Consider the following 23,610-nt stretch of genomic DNA (forward strand, 5'->3'; position numbering starts at 1 on the left):
TTGGATTGATTTGCATGAACTGTGAATTTTCTCATTGGCTGTATCCTGTAATCTCTCTCTCTTGCCTGTCCTTTTTTTTTTCCTTTTTTTTTTAAAAAGAAAGGGGTGGGGAAAAAAAAAGTTGAATATAACCCCGGCAGATCTACTTTAACATATGTAAATCCATCTCTGCTGTCTATTTCAGTAAAAAGCTTAAGCTCAAGTTAGAGTGGCTTCAAAATTGGACCTTTTTCTTACCCCCTCTTACACTCACAATTTCCTGATAGGTTTTATGAACCGGCACAGAGGACGTGCCGCTCGCTCTTGTACAAATACAGGTTGTGAGCGCTGCGCACACCCTGGGCCTGCCTTGCCCCCCTTGCAGCCAGGACTGAGTCTCGTGCTTTTGCAACGAGCAGCAATTTTTCCCAGGCAGTGCAGGCGACGGTACCGCGTGCGAAGCGGCGATGCAAGAGCTCCCATAAAACAGGGTACACGAGACCTTTGAGAGGAACTCCTGGGCCAGCGTGGCAGTTGGATGTAAAGCCACCAGAACCCATTCAAGTCAATGGAGCTATCCTGATTTACACCAACAGGGCATCTGGCCCTTAGCGCATGATACCAGATGGTATTTTATAAGCACAGGAATTATTTAGGAGTGTGGCTATTACGCCAGTACTAATGAATTACAAATAACTCCTTCAGGAAAGACCTTTTGCTGACTAAGAAACATATCCCCGAGATAAACTAACTGTTGAGGTTTAAAGGGTCAGCAATTTTTTAAAAATATATTTTATTCCTGGTAAGTTAAAGGGGCCCAGAAATATCACAGTTGCCTCATTAGCAAATATTACCCAATTTTTCTTTCACAGTGTAGCGGGGGGGAAGAAAGGCGTATAAAATAAACACCTGGCAGGAGTGCATAATCTGCATAAATTCAAGTGGTTACAGTCTTGACAGAAAACCAAACCAAAATGAGACTTTTGAAGCTGGCAATGAGTTCTCAGTGATGATTCATTTTCATGCAAAGAGTGCATGGCTGGGATTTCAAAGAGTAGCCTCGCAGATCCCGGTGCTCCAGCCCCTCCAGATGCATAAGTTGGCTGATGCAGCTCCCGCAGCTTTTCTCGATTGCTGCTGCCAGAGCTGAGTAGCAGCGTTGCATTGTAGTTGCAGGTCTCCTCCAGCTCGGTGGGAGGTTTGGTGCTTGCAGGTCCCAGGCATGCGGTGTGTGCCCCTGCGGTGGAGCAGTTGCACTACTCCGTGTTGCAGGTGAAGTTTGTCATTTCAGGCCCTGCTAACAGGTTGCAATGCATTGGTTTACCTCGCTGTTCTCCTTCCTTGGGTCTTTTGGGACCATCCCCGATTTGTGCCATTTCTCCATCATGTCCAGTACCACAGTGACCAAGCGAGCACACCCAGGTGCTGCACTGGTTGGCAAGCCATGGTGGCCACCTGCCTGTGCCGAGCGAGTCTTACAGGAGGGACAGGGCATGTGGCATTTCCTCCATTCTCCCCTGTGCTGTAGCCCTGACAGAAGGCTTTTACTATTCCATTCACCTTCTGGCACAAGAACCCTCTAATTTCCCAGGGAAAATGATTTGCCAAGCTATTGATGTAAATTGCCATCATCAAGCAACCTTGACATAGTCTAGCGTGTCTGCTTATTTTCAAGCTTTCTTTTGCCTGCCAGGTGAATGTTGTGGATTAGGAAATAGCTCACGATCTCAGCCCACCCTGTTCTCCAGACTGAACAATATTTAGTGTCTTCCTACATCAATGCCACACTGGAGAATCTGTTGAAGACTGCATCAGCCCTCACAGTTCCCTGACCACTGGCAGCCTGGTTGTCTTCAGTTCCCCATATTCCCCATATTCCCTTTCTGGCTGAAGGAAGAGGGAAAAGTCATGGGAAGAGATGGGGGAAATTGTTCGATTTATGGGAGGTGGCAGGAGGGGTGCAAACAGCTTGATCAGCAAGGCCAGATGAGGTAAAGCTTGTGAGCTCCCGGAGGAGAGCCTGGAGTCAATGCCCTGCGCTGGTAGTTCCTTGCACGTGGAGAGTGGATCCAGGAGAGTGAAAACCATAACCGTCTGGTCCTGTGGGCCAGCTGAATGCTTTGTGCAGGCAGATGGTTGGGCGGGTTAGGACAGAGGTGGGAAATGGTGTCCCCATGGCAGCTGTTGAGGTTCTCCACGTGCTGCAGGAACCGGCAGGCAGGAGCTTTGCTGCCTCTTTGCGCTGGGCACCTCTTGTGCCAACTGAGTTCCCCTGGAAAGGAACGGAGGCCTTTTCTTTTTAAATGAGTATTCCCATTAGGAGGGGGAAGAGCTAACGGGGGCGATCCTAGAGCAGGCTGGACCTCTCACCATGCCAGGAGCACTCATGGCTTTCTCCAGGTTGTCTCTCAGGTGTGATTACCTGAAAATGAAGCATCACTCTGAGATGCTTCAACAGTATGAGAGGAGGGGAGGAAATGCAGAGGGTCTGCCTCTAAAAAGAATAAAAAAGGTATGTTAGTATATTTTAAGGCTAGATTAATTGTAGGTGCCAAACAACATATTTGCCACAGAGCTGGTCTCATCAGAATAATAGAAAATCCATGTTCTCGGGCATAAATTATTGATAAGGGTTAACAGGGCCATACCCATTCAGGGTGGTGTGCTGTGTTCCTCCTTCCCCTTGTACATCTAATTTTCTGTTTCCTTATTCCCTTTTTTCACCTTTTAACCCCGATGTTTCAAGCCACCCCCACCCTCAGCTGTGCCTTTCCTGCTGACAGTTTTGCCCTGGGAATGACTAGTTTGTTTTCTCCCCCAAGAAAAAGTACCATGCAAGGTGTCAGAGTGCAAGCCAACATGTTAACAACCCAAAATATAAAAAAATCCAGCAGTCTGATGTATTTCAGCTGAAGTTTGGAAATGGCATTTAAAATTGTGCATTGAGTTGGAGATATATACACCTTAGAAACCTTATGCAAATAGATATTTTTTTAATCTTTTCTCTTTGACCAAGAAAGCTAGAAACCATCAGGAAAAGAAGGAGTGCTGAGATTCTGTCAAAATTGCAGACTTCAGAACTGAATTCCTAAAAACCTTCATGGAGAAATTGCAATAATCATTTTTTTGCAGCAAAATTAGGCATGATAACTTTGAGATCAAGCCCCAGAGGATCTTGTCACTCACTGGGCTTTGGAAATCACCAAAGAGGAAGAATCCCCGCGGGATCCTAGCCCTGATCTTATATATTTCCCTGCAAACGCTCTGTAGGATGGAGTCCTTTGGGACTGCAGGCACCCCTGGGCCAACCTCCAGCCAGGCTGAACATAACGACACTTCTAGGTCTTTAATTTCATAGCTTTAGTCGTAATGTTTTCATTCAGCTTCCATCCTCTAGTTTCCCGTCTACCAATATGAGAATTAGGGCAGGACAAGATGACAACTAAATAAGAACTTCTAGCAAGGATTTCCCCTCTCCCTTGGTGATGTGCTTGGGCAGGAGAAAACCAGTTATTCCTTTGTGGCAAACTTCGAAGGACCACAACAAGGTTGGACCCAGGGCATGGGGAGATACTGAGCTTGCTGGTGTCTTGGAGACTGAGGTGGGGAAGAAGATGCGGGCATGCTCTCCAGCCCCAGGCCGATTTCCAGGCTCACCCTAGATGGCATGGAATGATGACAAGGGAACCTGTCCCACAGCAGCATCACAAAACAAAACGGCCAGAGTGATTAGACGTTAATGCAGCAGTCAGGAGCCACTGCCCGTTACAGCCAGTGCAAACCATTCCTCCCACAGCACCGTTTTGCTGTGATTGTTTTATGTTTCTTCTTCCACGCAGAAATACCCTCATAATTGTGCTCTACAAGGCAGGGAAGGGAAGGAAGGTTGATTTCCTCTCCTCACATCCAAAAATCCATAACTGAACAAAGACTAGAAAGAATTCATGTACAGAAGCATCGTCTTGCAATTAATCATAAAACCTAGCATAATGTAGTGATGATTACTTAGCAAGAACAAACACCCACTCTGTTCTATCTTCTTTTTGTCATGGTTTGGACAATTTTCAAGAGGTAAAGCCTTCAATAGCTTTGACTTACTTTTTTCTTCCTTCCCCTTCTTTTTTTTTTGTAAAAACTGTTCTTTTTCTCCATTATTACACATCCCAATAGGTATTAGGCGTTAACGGTTGTTTTCACATCGCTTGCTGGGTCTGTATTTGAAAAGCAAAGCAGGTAGTTGATAGCAAATTTGAATGCTCCTGCCCCACGTGTTCGGTGCAAACTCTGACGTTTCCAGCACTGCTGAGTGATTAAGAATATGGATCAACACAGGTGACCCCAAAGAGATGCATGTAACTTGTTTGTGCCTGGGGAGGGAGGGAGAAGAAAGAAGTGGGGAAACGATGCTGATATTTTTTTTGCCCCATCTGTGAAATTCAGCGCTGTAAGATATTACTGTGGCCCTTGGAATGGTTCCTCTCTCCCAGAGCTGCTCTGTGTCATGCTGCAAGCTGGGCTTCCTGGATTTTATTCATCACTTGTAAATAGTCCAAGAGAGGGAAAAAAAAAAAAAAAAAAAAAAAAAAGCCATTATTCTGGTCAGAAAGCGCTTTGGCTGAAAGGCTGCATTTTTTATTATTTGTGTCTGTCGCAGTCCACAAATAATAAATAAAACCGTGGGTAATTTAGCTTTAATTATGCTCCCTGGTTTCATTGCTTTGCCATGTCCCAGGTGTGCCAGATCCATCCCCCTGTTTAGCTACTCTATCATTCCCCCAGAACTGTGCCTCCGCTCATCCCCCCTTTGTGCTGCGGTGATGTACAACAACCCTGTTCTTGTCTCTGCTGCCGGACTTTAGCTGTGCCTTGCCACGGTGTGCGTACCCTGGCCAGAGAGTCTGGAGGGGGCGAGGGAGCTGGGAGCGGGGGCACGGAGCAGGCTGGGGGTTGGAATCAAGCAGGGGTGCTCAGGGGGTCTGTAGCAGACCCTTCCCTCCCTCCAGAAGCTGCCAGGTTTTTGACATCAGAACCATTCACAGTAAGGAGTTGATCCCCACCTCTGTCCTCCTTCAAAAACACGGAAACACGAAACGTTTGAAATAAACCTTTTGGACCTTTTTGAAGTGAAAATATTCTCTCTGAGAGTCAACATTAATTTCCATTTAGATGTTTAGCTGGAAAAGAGAAAGAAAACAGGATGGCTGACATCAAAAGAGCCGCCTCTTGCAGTGCTGCGGGCGCTCGGTGCTGACCCAACTGGGAGGGAGGCGTTTGTGCTGCTTCGTTTTCCAGTTTCATATGGACGGTGCCTCTCTCCCCACAGCAACGATCCTTGCAGATCCAGGGGACCTAATGTAGCTGGCAAAGCTCCATGTCTAACCAGACACGGCCATGTCCCTGGGGGACTCCCTGGAGCAATTGATGACTATTTCCTTTTCTTTCCCATCCTTCAGGTCCATGGCTGTGACTGTTTCGGGGGGGTGTGGGGTGTGTGAATCCCTTTTGTGTATCCGTTGAAGTGAGGAGTGCCAGTCCTGGGTAACACTCGCATTTTCCAAGAGAAAGGCTTCGCAGCCTTCCTACTTGCAGTTAGCCATTTGGATCACCTCACTGCTTTGGGAAGATTTCCAGGTCCCTTCAACAGAGAGCTCTCTGTCCCCAGCTGTGTCACCTTCCCTTCTTGGCTTTGTGAGCTGCCTTGTCACAAAGGAGCGTGGCTGTCATGGTTGTTCACAGATCAAAATTCACTCTTTGATGTAAGCGAGAGTTTGAGTCATGAACTGCATTGAAAATGAGGACTGTGACCTTAAACTGGCACAAGCAACTGCCCAAAACTCAGTGGGGGAATCTGAGCCCAAATCTGATGTCCTTGCAGCAGCCTACAGCGAGGACGAGCACGCAGCTGCTGTGGCAGCGGCAGTTTGTGCATCAGCTGAGTAACTGGAAATTTCCATGTTGGCCATCTCTGGAGGAAGATCACAGAAGAGATCCTGAAGGCGCTGCCCGAGTGTTTCTCCTGTGGCTCAGACATGAACCCTGAGTGGAGGATCTGACTGTCCCACCCCGATGGAGGCAACCGGTGAGAGAGGGACCCCGGTGCTGTTTGTCACAGGGTCCTTTTGCTGCTTCCGTGCATGCCAGGGCTTTCACCATGTGGCACATTGTGGCCATCGGGCTCAGGCAGGTGATTTGGCTGGGGTGGGGGTCTCTGGTGAGGGTGGCACATGCCATGAGCACCCTTGGCCATGTGTGCCAGTCTTGAGCAGAGGTTTGAGCTTCACCTCACGGTGGAGAAAGATGAATACCTGGCATGGGCACCCGTTCATGTTTGTCCATGTCTGCGAGGGTGTTTCTTTTTCTGCACGTAAATGCTCATAGGCATATTTTACATGTGATGGGAAGATCTCTGTGCATAGCGAGTTAAGCACTAAAAGCTTTATGGGGCACTTAATCCTAGAAAAGGTGGGAAACCCCAGCTCCAGCCCCACTCCCAGCTACTTCACCCCATAGACTCAGAGCAAACAGATGTGGAAAGGATTGTTTACCCTTGGGAATCTACCGAGCAGTGGCTGAGAACTGAGCGAAGGCCCCTGGATCACTGGCAAAGCTGCCCTGGATGCAGTTTCCAGTCGGTTGTGCCATCTTCATGCCCATGCCCTCAGTGGGGCAGTGCCAGGACCCACCACTGCACCCATTCAGCCTGGATCCACCAAGAAACTGTGAAGCTCACCTGGCCTGTGTCCGGGGAAGCAGGTAGGTTGTATCAGTCAGGGTGTAAGTGCTGTGGGGTAGGAACTGTCTGCCGCTGTGCTTCATTCGCATCAGGCATGAATGCGCCCTGCTCCTGCCTGACCCTTCGGGACCATTGTACAGAACAGGCTGAGGCTGGCAATAGGGTGTGCCTGAGCCATGTACTGGGAACTGATGTCCTGCCTCCATCAGCTCCGTTCTTGGTGATTTCAAGGTAGTAGTATTCCAGCAGCTCCATCTAAACAAAATGAGCCTTGAATAAACATAATGGTAAGCTCCGTTGTTCAGTGGTGCGATGCCATGCCTTTAGCAGTCAATTCCCATAAGGAGGCTTCTCTTCCCCAGCATGCTGGATATAAACCTTAAATTTACATCTCCAGTTAAACAGTAGTTTCCAAAACTAAAGCTTCAGTCTCTAGTGACAATGAAGAGAAACATCTCTGCCATTAAAAATTTCATCTTTTTTTTTTTTTTCTTTTTCTGAGAAACTATGCTGTGCAGGCACTTTTATAGGTTCCCACAGAGGTGGTCTAGCTTCAGTGTTATATCTTGGCTACGTCAGGCTGAAAATGTCACTAGAGAAGATGCTTAAACACCACATCCATTCCCCTGCCGTTGAAAAATCCTTCCCTGCTGGGTCACAAGTGGGAGATTAAAATCGGCACATGCTGTGCATCAGACAGGGAGGCGAGATGGTGGAGTGCAGCAACTGGGTGCTGGAAGCCAGCACGCCTGGGTTCCCTCCCTGCCACTGCCACCCACCCCCTGCATGACCATGAGCAAGTCACTTTGTCTCTACTCCCACGGTCCATTTTTCTCCCCTGTTCTTGAAATGATAAATGTGCCAGAGCCAGGACTGTCTCCCTGTGCTGCAGAGCACCCACTCCATGCCCATCCCCAGCACAAGACCAGTAACACCAGTGCGTTCCAAAACCCACATCACACAGCCATGCCTGGCCTCCCTCCCTTCTGTGGGCAACGTGAAAAAAACCGACAACAACAACAAAAAAACCCCAACAAAACAAAGCAAAAAGATGTTGTTAAAATAACATTGTTTAAACAGAGAAAAAAAAAACAGCATAGTACTGGAGAATTAAAGGCTCTTATATTCCCCCTGTAAGTCACCTAGCTTTATGGAGCACATACGGCAGCCCGGCCACCCACTGCTCCGAGATTTCAGCAATCCAGGAGTGCGTGGGGGTGGGGAAGTGAATTAAAGATGAAGTGGCAGCTGGAACTGTGAAGTTCCTGGCTTAATATAATTTTCAGAGGAGTTCTGTGCATTTGATAATATGTGCCATGCACATGGTTATTTTCTTGAATTAGATAACAGTAGATAACACAATGATCCTAATCTCCCTCCCACCCCGTTGCTTGAAACCTGGCATTACGCATCGGCAACAGAGTCCCTGCTTATCTGCTCTCTGATGGCTTCCTCTGGAGCTCTCACCAGCAGCTCTCTTTATTTAGATATTGCCAAGATTACTGCGGATGGAAATGAGTGTCTGCTGGCAACTGGTGTTGCCTGCAAGATGTGAGGCTGGAGATAGTCAGCCCTGGCGCTGGTGTTGGAGACAAGCTCCTGCCATCTGCAAAATGCAGATGGCCTCAATAGGATTATAAGGAGGGGGGCAAAGGGGGGGACAGCCAAGACTCTATCTCCAAAGAAAATGCCTGGAAGAGCAGTGTTGCTGGGTGACTCCCAGAGAGAGATTGCCTCCCACCGCTGGCTGACCCTGCAAGAGGATCTCTCTCTTGTTCTCCAAGTGAGAGCCACTTGTCCAGGACCCACTTCAAAGCCTTGAGAAGCCACAAAGGTTTTTTGTTTGGGTGTTTTTTTTCTTTTCCCTGAATCTCCCCTGGGATTCTGGCACCGGAGCAGTGCTGTGGCAGTACTGCATCCAAGGGCCAGGACCTCCTCGGTGGCCACGGCAGGACACGTTTGCTGTGCCTGTCCCGCTTGGGGTGCCACGACGTCCCAGATGATCCCATCCCATCCCAGGGAGCCTTGGGCAGTGACGTAAATGGAGAAATGTGCGTCAGAGGGCACTAGTCTGCTGCACAGCAGCTAAGGGCCTCTTAAGCTCAGGCTGTCGAGACGCCTGTAATACTGCTGCTCTTGCAACGGGGCAGCGGCAGGAGAGCGTTGGACATAAAAGTAAAGCCTTTACAACATCGCCCCGTTGGAAAATGGGGTTTGGACATACAGTGAGTGAGATACCAGGTTTGCAGAGACAAAATCAGACTGGCACCTCCTTGCCTTTTGGCACTGCACGGCGGGTGCCAGGCAGGCATGGGAGCTCTGCCCGTCACCAGACCTCGTCAGCCCCTTCCCCAGACAAAAGGAGCTTGCTCTCCACATGGAGGAGAGATGCTCTTTCTCCTTCTCTCAGGCACAAAGGGTAGCAGGATTCTAGTATTTATGTATCGTTTTTCCCTGCTGGCATTTAATGGGCGTTTTAGTAGCACAAATAGGAAATGCTGCATATTCATCTCCCATGTCACTGGCATTGAGATGGAGAGGATTGAAGAGAGAAGCACCTCGGGCGCATTGTACCAATCTTGTCCTCTGCAGCAATCTCAAAGATGAAGAATAACTTAATTACCACGTATCATTTTGTCTCCTTTATTTGCTCTCTGTTGCTCTCCTCCCATGCCTGTGCCCACACGCTGACACACACGCGGCAGGCAGGCAAATCACTGTTTGATTAAAATGCCCAGTGGACTACCGATCCCTGACCCACTTAGAGCTCCCGTGGAGCAGGAAAGGGGCGATAAAATATGGGCTGCATCTACAAAGATAAAGGAATTAAATCCATTATGCTGTCAGGGGTGTTGACTTTGCAGAGCAGCAATCTGGCCTGCAATGCAATCGGCCAGTGACGGGCTGGCTGCTCCCGGAGAGTGTCTCAGAGAAGAATAAGTAGATCGCATGTACATCTGTCTTGTTCAATTTGTTTCAAAAAGAGTGTGGGCACGGAGTTCATCTGATTGAAAAAAAGCAGACTGAAGCCAGGAAGAGCGAGTTTTTCCCCTACCCCCAACTCCAATATGGGAATCAGGATTACTCTGTGTGGGTTTTTTTTTTAAGCGGTACGTGCACTTGGCAGTCCAGCCGGGACCTTACATGATGCATTAGGTAGAAAATGCAAGAAAAAAAATAATCCTCTAGGGACCTAAAGACAAGGGGAGGCTCTGTGTAAAGCAATGCTTATGGCCTCGCAAACCAAGAAATAGCCACAAAGCTCAGCGCTGCAAGTTCTCTGTCAGGCACGAGGTGGACAGGGCACAAATAAAATCTGATGTTCCCTGCTTTGCCCTGAGCGAGGATCCTGAGCCCTTCTGCTAAGTCACCCTGACTTTGAACACTGCAAACCTGCACAGAGATGCTGTTTTGTTTTTTTCCCAAATTGCCCCACAGGGTCAGAGCTAGGCAGGGAGACAAGAGCAGCTGGAAGTCAGGGCAAAGCCATCAGCCAGGCGGTGCTAGGGTGGCAGGGATGGAAAACCGTATTCTCTGACTGTCTCCATCTCTGACTGAGATACAGATGTGACCTGGGAGGCTCAGCAGCTTAAGCACACTTGTTTTCACAGGGTGGAGAGCACCAGCAGCAATTACCATATTTAAAATAACTTCACAAAACCCTGCTGCAAGTTTGTAGGGCAGGGAAGAAACATAAATCCTCTGAGAACGGGATCCCCATCAGCATATCCACAGAGGGACACTGATGGAAATGCTTTCAGTGGTCTGGAGCATAGAGCTAGGACCACACAGCAAATCAAATACCCCCTTTTCTTTCACAACGTGTCATTTTCTATCTGTCCTTAGAATGCTGTAATTGCTGTATTAATTCTCCTAAGAAAGTGGAAGGGAGCGGGCTCTCTGCTGCCAGGTGCTGGTGAGTTAGAGGAGGCAGCAAACCGAGCAGAGCTCATTTCTGCTTTTTGTCAGCACCGTTCCCTCCGAGCATCCTGGTTGTTTTAGGTAAATGTTTCATTGCATTTTGAACGTGCAGGTAATGAAACCTTATCTTCATAGTTTTGTGATAAAAAAGAAGCAGAGCTGTGCTAAATATGCCTTCCGTGAAGAGTCGCTGCAACCAATGCTCTGAGCAATAAGTGTTGAGCAGGACAGCTATAGGAGGTCCTAGTCTGCAGTAATTTGATCAGAAGTATGAGGTCTTGGTGAAATATTGGTCTCATTTTGTAGACTAATGTGGAGCTAAACAAAACAAACAGGTGGAGATATCTTAATTTAGTGATGCAAGAATGATGGAAGAGGGGGCTTTGCGGCTTCCTTAGGAGTCTCAGGACTTGCCGAGTCTCAGACGGAGAGCAGGGGATGTGGAAAGAGGTTAAATCTGCTACCGAGCTGCCCCTGGGGAGCTGCAGCCGCTGCAGCTGGCTCGGGAGGAGGCAGTGGGTGCGGTGCTGTGGCAGAGGGGTCCTGCGGGCACAGGATGCCCAGGGGACCCTCGTCCTGCACGTGTGACGGGACCCTGCTCAGTCCCTCGTTGCCTGCCCCTGTCCCCGCTCCCAGGCAAAGACTTCCCTGCCTGCTGCAATCATCCTGGTAACTAGTACCTAGAAAGGCTCCAGGACCAGCGCCTCGTCCTCAACTGCTGCAAACAGAAAACAAGAACACCAGCCCCTGTGCCAAAAGATCGGTAAGACACAGCCCAGCGTGGCACTGTGTTGTGGCTGGGAGTGTCTTGCGTTAATTAGTTCGGAGAGAAGGAGAGGTGAGGTCAGGCAAGGAGAGGAAAAAGAGCAAAAGGGAAAAAAAGAAAATGCCATTCTCTCTGACAAGTGTGAGTTTGTGGGACGGGGAAGAGCCTACCACGTGCTGCAAGTTCAGATGTGGGTGTTCAGTTCTGCTGAGACCTCACTAGGGGGGACTGGAAGATCATTTAACCCGTTCCAAGTTGCAGCTCATGTTGCAGTTTTATATACGTGCTTGCACAGCAGGAAGGCTCTAATGACTCATTAACGCTAACGCCGTGTTTACAAACTGTCATGGCAAAAGCTCTAGCTATAGAACTTGCACAATGGCATCAACATGCAGCAGATTTTTTGCCACATAGACTCATTTCAGACAAACAAAACCCACAAAGCACTGGTCTGACTTGCCCTGCAGAAAATAAAAATAGTGCACTGCCTCGATGCCACGTGTGAAAAATGGGATATGGATAATTTAAAGTGTTCTTTGGAAGCATCTGGAAATATATTTAAAAGCATTGTAAGAAGGGTAGTAAATGTCGTGTTGGGGTTTATGCAGGAGAAGACAAGCAACCTGCAGTCGGTGTTAACTTGCTTTCTTGAACTCAATGTGACTGCACCATCTTCCAAACACCCAATCCTGCCTCCCTGGGCCCTGGCCAGCTCAGGACACTGAGGAGCAAGATCTGCTTTATTTATTCCCTTCCTTTCCAAAATAAAAAAAGGAACAAACCACCCGTGTTGCTTACAAACTTGCTTTGTAAGCAAGCTTACATGCTTTCCCATGCAGAAGTTAGTATTTTAGCAGTTCATTTGGGAGAAGACACCTTAGGAGCTGCGTGGAAGATGGCAAACACCATTTTTCACTGCAAATGCTCCTTCACCCAGAGATGTTCAGGCCACTGGAGCATCTGGGCCAGCCCCTCTATAAGAGGTGAGTTAATGCAATCCAGGCTCTCCACTGCTGCCTCATCCAGCTTCCAGGAAGGCATTTCATCTTGGTCTGAAGTCTTTCAGGACTTGAAGAATGCCCTGCTTCCCCACATTATTTGTTCCACTTTCTGTCTGTTAATTTAACAGCTGGCCGGGTCCTGGGGACCACCAGCCTCAGAGGAGGATTGTGCCAGGGTGGGAGCAGGAGCAGGCTCTGTGGGAAGGGGCGCCTCTGCCTCCAGCTCGTGCTCTGCTGTCGTGGCCGTGGTGCTCACGCTGAGCTGGCTGGTTTTGAGGCCGAGTGGGCATGGCTGCAGGAGTGACCATGGCTGCGGGGCAGGGCAAGGGCATGCGGGGCTGTTTCTTTGATGCAAAACGCTGAACCACCATCGGATGCCATTCTGGCTCGCTCACTAGCCACAGGTCACTTCTTGCTGTCCCAGGTCCCAGGGCTGCGTCACTTTTCCCCTTCCTCCTCTGCAGCTTTTCTTGCTGTTGTTAGATTGTGCGTCGAGTGGGTTTTAATCCACATAAACCAATGAGCAAATGTAAAATATTATGATATGATGAATATGATTTTATATTGTAGTTACCTCTAGGCATTCACTTTCTTATTTCATTGTGATTGTTATAGTTCTTTTATTCCTTTCATAAAGAAAACATTTAATGTAAAAATAAAAGGAGTCATGATGATTTGGGTGAATTGCAGTGCTCAAGGCTTTCCTCCACATGTGCTTAAAGATACATATGAACTTTAATGCAAGAGCCTGCGGAAGAAACACCTCATCTATGAAATCCTGTGAAAGGCAGTAGGAGTTTGATCACAGAGCAGGAGACAGCAGAGTGGCTTCAGGTGGGGAAAGGAGAGGACATCATTACTTGTAGAGGAATTATAGAGGAATGAGGGCAGGTTAATGACCATTGATAACGTACAGCGGTGGGCTGGCTTGGGGGGGGGGGGTGCTCGTGTGGATGAGGTGCAGCTGTGGCTGGTTCCTGCTAAGTAGTTAAATAGCTCTGAGGGGATGGAAGAGGAGCACTGGATGGAGAGAGACCTGGAAGAAGTGGAGGGAGGAGAGAGAGTGCCCCAGGTGCAGGGGGGACATGGAGAGGCCCTGGGAGAAGAAAGGGGCCTGGGTGAGGAGAGGCCGGCTGGAAGAGGAGCCTGGAGAAGGGAGAATCTGGGCGCAGAAGAGGCAAGAAGCAGGGTGGGCTGGCGTGGAGAGGATGGAGAAACAGCCCGGACAGTAGATGAGCTTGTGAAACCTTGTGGGGGACCGGTGGCTGTGCCGGGACAAGGTGTGGGAACTGCTTATGGAAGCTAACTGGGATGGGATGGTAAAAGCCTTGCTGCAGCTGCTGAGTTTTGAGGGTGCTGTGACAATTACTTTCACATTTAGAGCCAAGCTGGAGATGTCTGCCCAGCCTGGGACATCCAGAAGGTCCATGCTAATTTACAGATGGGGGCTTCTCCTCCAAAACTCGCTGTCGCTATAAACCAGCCAGCGATGCTGGTGCGACCAGCACTGTCAGAGGCTGCTGCAGTCTGTACCCATCACTTCAGCCTTTGTATCCTGTGATATAAAATCAAACAGATGTGATTAAATCTGGTGCAGAGGGCTGGGTGGGCCCTGAGGTTTCAGTGGAAGAGTGGCATTAATTGGTCAGGAGCAGGCTGAGCTCACCCACTCTTAGACCATCACAAGAGGCTCCATCAGGCCTCTTCAACAGATTTTGCTCTGTTGCATTAGGATCTAGTGGTGTGTGATTTGCTGATGTATTTTAAGCCTTTCAGATACTGTCTGTGGATTACTGAAGGGCTCAGGCCATTTGAAGGGTCCTTTGGAGCCAACTTACAATACAGAGGGTGAACACACAGGGGATGGTCAATGGAGTCTGGACCTGGCTGAAAACTTCCCAGTGGGATTTTTCCCCAGGTCTGAGCGTGCTGTTTTGAGATCCTTGCTGAAGGTCCTCCTCGCGCTGTTTTTCTGCAGCAAAAGATTACAAGGTCCCTTCTTGCTCTGCACATCCTTCTGAATAAGATGACAATGAATCTGAAAAAGAAGAAAAGCAGTTTCCCTGTGAAGGCTTAGAGTAGGAGTTGGTCTTTGTGTGGGGCTATAAAAAAATTCATGTGGCTGCCTGGCAGCATCCTCGTAGCATCCCTGCTCTGGCCATGGGGGAGTGATCGCTATCTGCGGCCCACAGCTTGCGAATCTCACTGAGCCATGTCCACTGAGTGGCACTCGCCTGCTCAGCGGGGTGGGGGGACAACTGAAACCTGCCCAGGGAACGTCAGCTCTGCCAGTGCCTTTAGCTTGTGAGAGGGTGCCAACAAGATGATACCAGGAACCAGATGAGAACAGGGTGTTAACTCAAGGGCAGCTGTAACCACCACATGGGGCTGAACACAGGTACAGCAGGGAGCGGGATGGCCATGGTGGTGGAAGGGGATGTTGTCCCCTCTTCCCTTCATTGCATCAGTAAATAGGCATCACAGACTGGTCCTGCCAGATGATGGCCTTGGATACTTAATAGTAATGCCTTATATAAAGGCCTCTTCAGGGCATCTGCTTGAAAGAACCATATAACATTAGTAGCCACACAGCATCTCTAAGGAACATTGAGGACCAGCCTTCTCCAGGAGATGCAAGAGCCAGAGGAACGGGGCAGTGCTGCTCCTTTAGTGAAAGTCCTTTTGTGCACAGGAGATAAGATTTGTTTCTTGGCACAAACACTCCAGGCAGAATACAGAGGGTTTTTTCCAAACAGAAGCTGCTTAGCAGAAAAAGTTCTGGAGTTGAGCGGTTCATGGTGGAAGGCAGTGCAGCCAACTCACAGCAATCAGTAACAGGGTCAGCAAATCCTCCCAGCATCTATATTCCTGGTCAGGACACTTCAGAGCTGTCTCCAACCAAACAAGTGCCCCAAACACCAGGGGATAACACTGCCTGTATTTAAGGAGTTTTGTTTTCATCCCATGTGGAGCCGGGCGTTGCCTGGTGCTGAAGGTAACTTCTTTCTGCTGGGCACTTGCAGCTGGGGGAGGCAGTGCTAGTGCCTTGAGAGCACAGCTCTGGAGTGCAGAGATGCACCCAAGGAGGAAGCTGTGGTTTCAAAACTTCTGAGAAACCATCATAGGCAATAATAAGCCTAATACAAAGCCAGTTACCTACTATTTTTAGAAAGCCTTTGACGGCATTCCCCCTTCAAACCCAAGGATATTTATTCATTATATTCTAAATCAGCTCACTTACCCTAGGGTTGATTCACATGTCAGAGGCGCATAATGTTATCAGCCTAACATTGGTGATGGCACTTCCCATACCAGCCTTCATCACAGAGTTATTGACTGGTGCAGGTTGCAGACAGGTCACAGGCAATCAATAGTGGCAGTGCCTTTAGTGACAATTAAGTGCTAAGTGTGCACTGGGCAGGATGACACAAGTTTTGGAAATATTCAGGTCACTGCAAAGTATTGATAGCAATAAATCCACATGTTCCCGATGCAGTGGGAGCCACCTGGTTGGCAAACAACTTGTCCTGTGCATAAAAGGAGCATCAAAGTGAGGAAAAGACAGTCAGCCAGGGTGTGCTTAACAGCTGAGATGCGAAGGGTCTGTTGCTCCATCGCTCGGCATGTGCAGCCCTGTACAGCGGTTGCTGAGTGGAATGGCCTTGGTTTATCTCTGCTTTGCAGAGGTGTAAACAGGCAGGGGAGGAACCAGCAGTGGAAAATCAGGCTGTTCAGCATCGGAACCTCGCTTGGGCCTAGGACTCTCCACCAAAGTCCTGGAGAGGTGCACAGAGCTATGTACAACCTCCTCCAAACTAGATTTACTCTTTATTTTTAAAAGCTTTGAGGCCCAGGGCCAAATTCAGAGATGGTGCTCTGCGCGGCATAAAGTTAATATTCCCCTTACTGCCTCTCTCTCCCCATTTCAGAGGCTATTTTAAGCTGGGAGTTACTTTAACTTGCACCTTTTCTTCAGTGCATAAATTACACTTATTTAGCTCGCTTTATGCATCAGCAGGCAGGGTGTAAGAAGTGCCCAGGGAGTCTTAGCAAACCTGAGAGGCTTTGAATGCTGCTGCCTTAGACAGCACCACTGAATTTGCCCCGTGGCATCCCAGGTTGCTGCGAGCATCGTGACCGAAAGGGCCAAGACGTGATATGGATGTGGTTATCGCCCTTCTCCTGCTTTTCTGACCCATCTGAATAGCCCATGGTGTCCTGGCCAGACTCACACAGTTTGTCTGGGGGATCGGTAGGGGTAAAGCAGAGCCTGCTGAGGCTGCCGTCTGTAGGGCTCTTGCAGGCTGCCAAGGGAAGCGTGGAAGGGCCACCAAGGCTGTACCGTCACACAGCTGGCGTGCGTGGGCTTCACAGGTACCTGTACTGAAAAGGGGAGAGAGAGCTTCCAAGTGTGTGAACCAGTCTCGGACATCTTTCTGCTGGAGGAGAAAACGTCTAGATAGAGCAGATGGCAGGAGCCGTGCCAAGCAGGCGTTAGTAGCACAGGGGTACACGGCTGCCTTAGCGTGGCCTCTGCCAACAAAAACTGCAGGTTACTGGAGCCTTCCACTCCCTGCATGCACCAGCAAAGCCCAAACCAGAGCAGGAGCTCCAGTGGCCAGGGGTGCCACACAACTCGGCTGTGGCCCGGGAATGCCCGTCTCTCTGGTGGCAAGCGATGCAATGCTCAGAGACAAGTTACAGCAAGCAGGGAAATCTTATGCAAGGCTGGGGAATGAGACAAGTGTGTGAGTGCCAGCAGCGGCGTGGTGGGACTCAGAGCAGGGAGGTGCACTGGATGTGCTCCTCAAATCGCTGCAGGCAGCTGCAGGAAAGGGAAGGCAGCATTTGCAACACACCACTGCAACCCTTTGCAGTGCAGGCACACCATGTGGTCAACTGTCTGTTGTACCTGGCTCACAGTATATCGGGGTGGAAATGCTTGTTAATTAAGGCTACACCGGTGTGTCATGCTTCTGCTGTAGTTCAGCAGTGCTGTTACTGATCTGGCTTCCCAACACAGCTGTGTGTTCTGCTGTGCTCTTCTCTATCAGTGTAACAGCTCCGACCCTGCCCTTGTGAAAGTCCCAGTGAGTTTCTTGATCCTGGAAAATATCTTTGGTTTTAAGGGTACAGGATTGTTGCCAGGAGAGACATCATTTTACTGTTATAGCCAGGCCTGAGCTATGCAGCAGAGATGTCAGGGATGAGGCTTTAGTTCCTGCCAGCTCTGGTCAGAGAGGAGAGGGGCAGAGGTGGACCAACCTGTGCTGAGGGATTCGCCCCAAGCTTTTCAATTCTTTGACCTTTCCAACAAAGTTCATCATGACCTTGGGCAAGCTAGCCAACCTTTCAGTCCTTGCCTACAAAAGAAAAAAAAAAAAAAAAGGCAACAAATGACACATGATACCCTTTGGTTTAAGGATCCATAACCCCATTTTCCTACCTGGGTGCCCAAGTTACACGCTCCATCTCTCCAGCTGAGTTAATACTTAACCTCTCCTTTGGAGAGGGCACTGTCCACAAGGAGATCTAGAAAGCCACAGCCCTAAGTGTCAGCGAGTGGGAAGCCCTGGGCACCACCAGCCCAGGCAGTGACCCAGCAGGAGCCTAACTGCCCTCTCCCGCTGCCATTTGCAGCCTGTGGTGGGATTTATGTTCAAATTCCCATTCCCTGGAATGTTGTAGGGTGCTCCTGGGGTGTCGCAGGGCAGCAGTGCTGTGTGCCTGTCCCCATGGCTGGTGGCAATCTTGGTGAGGTTTGGTGGAATCCCATAGGGCTGCTCCATCAGCAAACCAAAGAGGGTGAGAGCGTTCCCGTCCCCTCCTGCCCATGCTGGAGTTACCTGTGGGCTGACAGATGTGGAAAAAAATTGGGATGAGTTAAGGTAGATCTCAAAGTATATTTGCAAAAAAACCCCAAAAAACAGGGTGCATTAGGCTTCAAGTTCCAGTGAAAGCAAAAACAATATGGCTTTTAATGCAGGACACATGTCTGCACAGATGCTTGGAATTGATTCCAAGCTAAAACCTCCTTTAAAACTGAGTTGCTTTGCGTGCGCTTCTGTTTTGCAGCAGCTAGTTAAAATGTAGTTAGCTGAACCAAATTAATTCATTCTCCTCCTCAATGTGCATCCTACCTTAAGGTGAAGATAAGGACCCACTCCAGAGGTCTAACTCAGTCCTTTCCAAGGCCAAACCCTGGCTAAAGCCCCATAGTTTTGACCCCGGGATCAGCATTTGCAGCTTACCCTGTGTTTAATTCAGCGTGACAATTCCCAGGCACTCCAACGGACTGGATCGAGCCACGTGACTGCTGAAAGTGCTGCATCAATTCTTTTCTAACTATACCCAAGTTTTAATGTTTAATATTTAAACATGAAAGTTCCTTTTGAGATGTTTAAAGCAGAATTATTAACAGCCCCGTGTAGAACTGACAGGTTAACAGTGCGACAATTAAAAAGAAAGGTTAAATACATTTTCTTTTCAGACCAACTGCTGTTGCCTAAGACTAATAAATCCGCCAAGAGATGGTTTTTACAGAGTGTGAGGGGCTGTGTGTCAGCTTTTATAGGCTTTAGTTTTTCAGAAATCACCACAGTTCTTTTTTCCAGGCAGCTACAGGTTTCAGTCTATATTAAGCAAACAGGGCTTCTTCCAAAGAGTTGTGTGAATTAAGTCAGAAAGAAAAAAAAGTTGGAATATGAAAAAAGCAAAACCTACCATCTGTGGCTTTTAACCATCCAGGCTCACCGTTTGCTCTGCTTTTTTAATTTATCATTATTCTCTGTTGTCGTGGTGGCTTTGAAAACAGAGATGCTGGAAAACAGCAGAAATTCTGCCCTAGGTTCTCTAAGGGATTGGTTCAAGTGCTAAACTCCTGTTTGTCTTTTGGGCAATAGCTGTCCTCGATGGCTGGCAGGACACAGCCCCAGAATAGCAAGGGTGTCCTGCTGGGAGGCAGCTGGCTGCCAGCTGGGACATCCAGGCTGCTAAATGCCACCGGAACCCCTCCTGGTGCTTTGCAGCCAAAGTTTGGATTTTTCAGAAAGACACTTTCCATATATTCCTATGCGTCTAATCACAGAACAGTTAACTTAATTGTGGTTTTCACATGCTCTGTGATTACATGGTGGAATGTATGGCTGCAGGGTCAGAGGCAAAATAGTTTAAAGGGTGACCCTCCAATCACCCAGCGCGAGGTGCCCCTGCTTGAGCCGGGGTGGGACCAGGTGGCCCCTGGAGGTCCCTTCCAGCGTCAACCACTCTGCGAGTCCGCAAAAGGAGGGGCAAGGGGTGTTCATCAGGATAAATCCACCCGTGGCTATTGAACATGAGACCCAAGAACTTCAGCCTTCTGCAGACCCTGGCATTGCTGCGAGACAATGGACGGACAGGCGGAGGGGGATCTAGCTGCCCTTCCCCCCCCCCAGCATTCTCTTCTGGCTTCTCAGACAACACAGGACTCAAGTCCAGCTCAGTCTTACCTTTCTTGTAATTGTATCACTCTTCCAGCTTCTTTTTCAAGCCATGGGAGTCCTTCCTTGCCTCTGATGGACATTGATTTGGCCCCAAATTTGCAACCATGAAAGGTCACGTGACTTACAAGTATAGGGGAATATTTACTCACTCTGTGCTTTTAGCAGGTTAAAAAAAATACTAACTTGTGTTTTAAATGAGTTACCGACAGCAGTAGCGGATGTTACAGATTATTATAAGCACATCAGTGGAAGGTATTATAAGATGGCTATAAGCCATGGTTATAATCAACCTGGGTTTGATTTATTGGACTCTATAGCAACCCATATAAATTGATTAGCCATTTATTAAAATGGCTATTAATCATGGATTATCTCTTTGTACAAATTTAGAAAACTACCTTAGTTACAATGAGACTGAAAGATGGAGAAGTCCAGCATTGAAACTTTGGGGAGACCGCCAGGCTCCTTCTCAGGCTGTATCTTCTCAGCTGCCCCTCCTGCGCGGCTCGCCGGGCCATGCCGCAGTGCCTGTGCCACGAGCGCGGCCCCAGGTACCACCTACCACCTCTGCCCGTGAGGTCCCAGCAGCTGCCTGGAGCTTTCTGTCGTACACGGACACCCCACGCCATGGACACAAGGCAACATCCCCAGTTAGCCTGGGTCGGCCAAGGTATATGATAGAGCAGCTGCAGCTCTGGCAGGCTCCTAACGATCACTGGTCATTAAACCAACTTTGGAGCTGCTGATGCTTCAGAAGCCAAGAACAGAGGGTCCCCTTTTTATTGTTCTTTTTTTTTTTTTTTTTTTTTTTGAAGGTCAGTTTGATGGCATTATAATGGACTTGGGGATACTCTGCTCTCTGCTTCGCCTCTCTCCTATCTGTCAGCCACATGCTCTGGTATCATCTTTTCTGCCTGCAATATATCTTAATGCACCAGTCTGTACTGATCTTCCTCCCTTCCCCGCATCCCCCATGAATATATAACCACCAAATGTGATAGGAAGAAATTACTATTGTAATAAAACCGGTTCATTACATCCTTCTAGTCAGAGGCATTTAAATGAGCACCAGGGCTGCCTAATGCTGCTATGTTCCCTTTGAGCCAGCTGCAAATGTAATATGTTTCATCGTATCCTTTAATTTACTCTTTGGAGCTGTGGAAGGAAGCAGGCAAGTCCTTCATGCGGTGGGTACCAGTGGGTTAGCCGAGCCATTAAGAAATGCCTTGACCCGCTGCAGCATGGCAGCGTCTTGGGTCTAGCGCAATGGCAGTTGGATTTCCTGTATGGAGCCACTGCATATCCAGATGGTTCAGGGCATCTGAAGAGCTGGGCTAGCCTGCCATATAGACAGCTACTGGGATACCTGGCTCAACAGAGATCAGCACCTCCAGAGAGAGGATTTCTCCCATCCTAAAATAGGTGGTTAAGTTGGAGCGTAGTAAGGGATGATGTGGGTGGACCTAAATCACCGGTGGGGATTGCACATGTAACTTATGGACACCATAAGACCTTCCTTTGTGGTGGTTTGACTAAGATCTTTCCCAATTTCAGGAGCTTTTGTGTTGAGTTCTTAAGCGGGGCATGCATGGTAGATGCAGCAGACAGCAATTTGCAATTCCCTTACAAAAAGCCTCTCCCCAAACCAGGCCTTAGGAATGGAAACTCTTCACTGAATTCAGAATCAGGATGGATTCAATTGCTTTTGCAGATGAAAATGCTGGACAGGTTCCAAAAATTACATTGGTTTGTATTTTCAGAATTAATTTTTCACATTACATTTCACCATGGCATTTGTCATTTAGAGTTTGAGCTCCTTGAAGAAAACAAAACATTTAAGAAAAGATTAATAACCCCAATAGGAGCAAAACTCTTCACCTGGAAGGGCAAATAACTATGTGTTGGTTACAGTGTCAAAATCTGGGACTTCATCTCCTTTATTTTCTAATATCTTTTTCAGTTTGATTCAAAGCAACTTGGCCACTGAACACCTTGGTCCTACCCCAACCCCTCCAAGAACCCAACAGGCTGAAGCGCATCTGAAACGTCACCTTGGAAAGCAATGCTGCGTGTCGCGCCCTCGGTGTCCTGTTCCTCCCTCTGAGCATCCATTAACTTTGGCAGGTCCCACGAGACAGCCACCACCCCTGGAATTCCACTACTGCTCTCATGCTGACATCTGGGTTGGTGCTGGGCAACCACTATCGCCTGACTACGAGCACCAGCTAATCCAGGATGCCATCGTATTTCCAGAGTCCCCTGCACCTGGAGAAGCATTTTTTCCAGAAGCCACTGGCAGTCACAGGTGTTCAGCCCATCTCCACACAGCGCAGCCCCGAGCCCCAGGCTCAGGCTGTGTTTGTTTAAAAGCCCCGCAGAGGATGAGCAAAGTCATCTGTCCTAATTCCCGACGGCGCATTTTACCAGCGCAGGGTTTTCTTCACGAGAATATTATTCCTCAATATTTCCTGTTGTTTTCACCCAGCTTGTTTATGGCAAATAGACCCTTGAGATACAGTCCTTTTGTCCGGGAAAGCTTTAATGATCTCAGCGTCATTGTGTTGGCATCAGTTTAATTCCAGCTGCTATAAGCTGGCAAGCTGATGAGAAGAGATGTGTTTATGGGATCTCCGGCTATTTTGCTGTGGTGTGCGGTACTGTGCTAACACAGACTTACAGGGCCTTGCAGGGCCATTAATTAAAGGCACTCTGGAAAGCTATCACTAATCACTTTGCAGGTATCAGAGGGGTGAGCCTTGGGAAAAGTAACCCTGCCCTGCAGCGGGGTGTGTTTCTCTAAGGATGCCACCATTTCCAGGCTGGGATTTGGAGCATCTCCCTGTCAAATCCCTGCTGGCACTGGATTTTATGGCAGCTTTCTCACCTCTGAGCTCTGGTGGCTTTGCCTGGCAGATCATCCTGCCTCACTGAGAGTGCAGCATCATTTTCCATACCCCAGCTGTACAACCCAGTTGTCTCAGGCAATGCCTGGAGCTTTAATTGGGGCTGGATGTGAGGATGAGGATGCTGGAAGGGATTGCATGCAGCTGTATGGTTGCTTGCCGTCATTTAGCTGGGAGTGCATACCGTGGTGTGAAAGAGGGTAAACAAAACACATCTTGGCCAATTCTAACCAGTTTGTCCCTGTGAGCCGCACGTGCCAGACCTTGGCTGCTGCCAGGCTTCTCGGAAGGCTTGTCCATGCAGGGACTCGCTGGAAAATTAATTTGAATTAAGCAAAAGCCTGAATTTCCCGTGGATTTGCTAAACTGCATTAAACCCCAATGTGAATTATGTTAAATGAAATTAAAACTACATTAATTTTAAGAACGCTGCCGTGTGTGTTTGAAGAACAGGTTAATCGTCATGGGCATCTCTCTGCAGACAAACCGGGGAGGGGGGGAAGCCAGGAGGCGGGGGCTGTGCAGGCGCCCCCTGCTCATTACAAAATGTGGGAGTCCTCTGGGCAAAAGGATGTGGTTTTCCCACCTTGAAAAGCTGGAGGAGAAGAAGAAAGCACGGTATCTCTGGGCAACGGGCCGTGCCCAGGGTTTAGGTCGGGACCGATGAGGTCTCTCCCCGGAGCTGCCAGGGGCTGAGCACCTGCCGTCCACTCCCCACGATGCAGAAAGCAGCACAGCTCTATCGCAGCCTCTGAGGAAGGGCAACACAGAGGATTTGCCATGAGAACTCCCTTCCTTAGTCCTAATCCGTGTCACTCTAAGTACA

General features: G+C 48.7%; 1 long non-coding RNA gene across 3 annotated transcripts in view; it reads left to right on the forward strand.

The window, feature by feature from the left end:
- LOC114012417 (uncharacterized) overlaps positions 1-23,205 on the forward strand; it is a 385,494-nt gene extending 362,289 nt beyond the window's left edge. For all 3 annotated transcript variants that reach the window (XR_008746668.1, XR_008746669.1, XR_008746670.1), the window contains exon 4: positions 21,842-23,205. This is a non-coding gene — a long non-coding RNA (uncharacterized LOC114012417). The remainder of the gene's footprint in view (positions 1-21,841) is intronic.
- The last annotated feature ends 405 nt before the right edge of the window (positions 23,206-23,610 follow it).

Source organism: Falco peregrinus, chromosome 3 (genome assembly GCF_023634155.1).
Source record: "Falco peregrinus isolate bFalPer1 chromosome 3, bFalPer1.pri, whole genome shotgun sequence".
In the NCBI taxonomy this organism is placed as follows: Eukaryota; Metazoa; Chordata; class Aves; order Falconiformes; family Falconidae; genus Falco; species Falco peregrinus.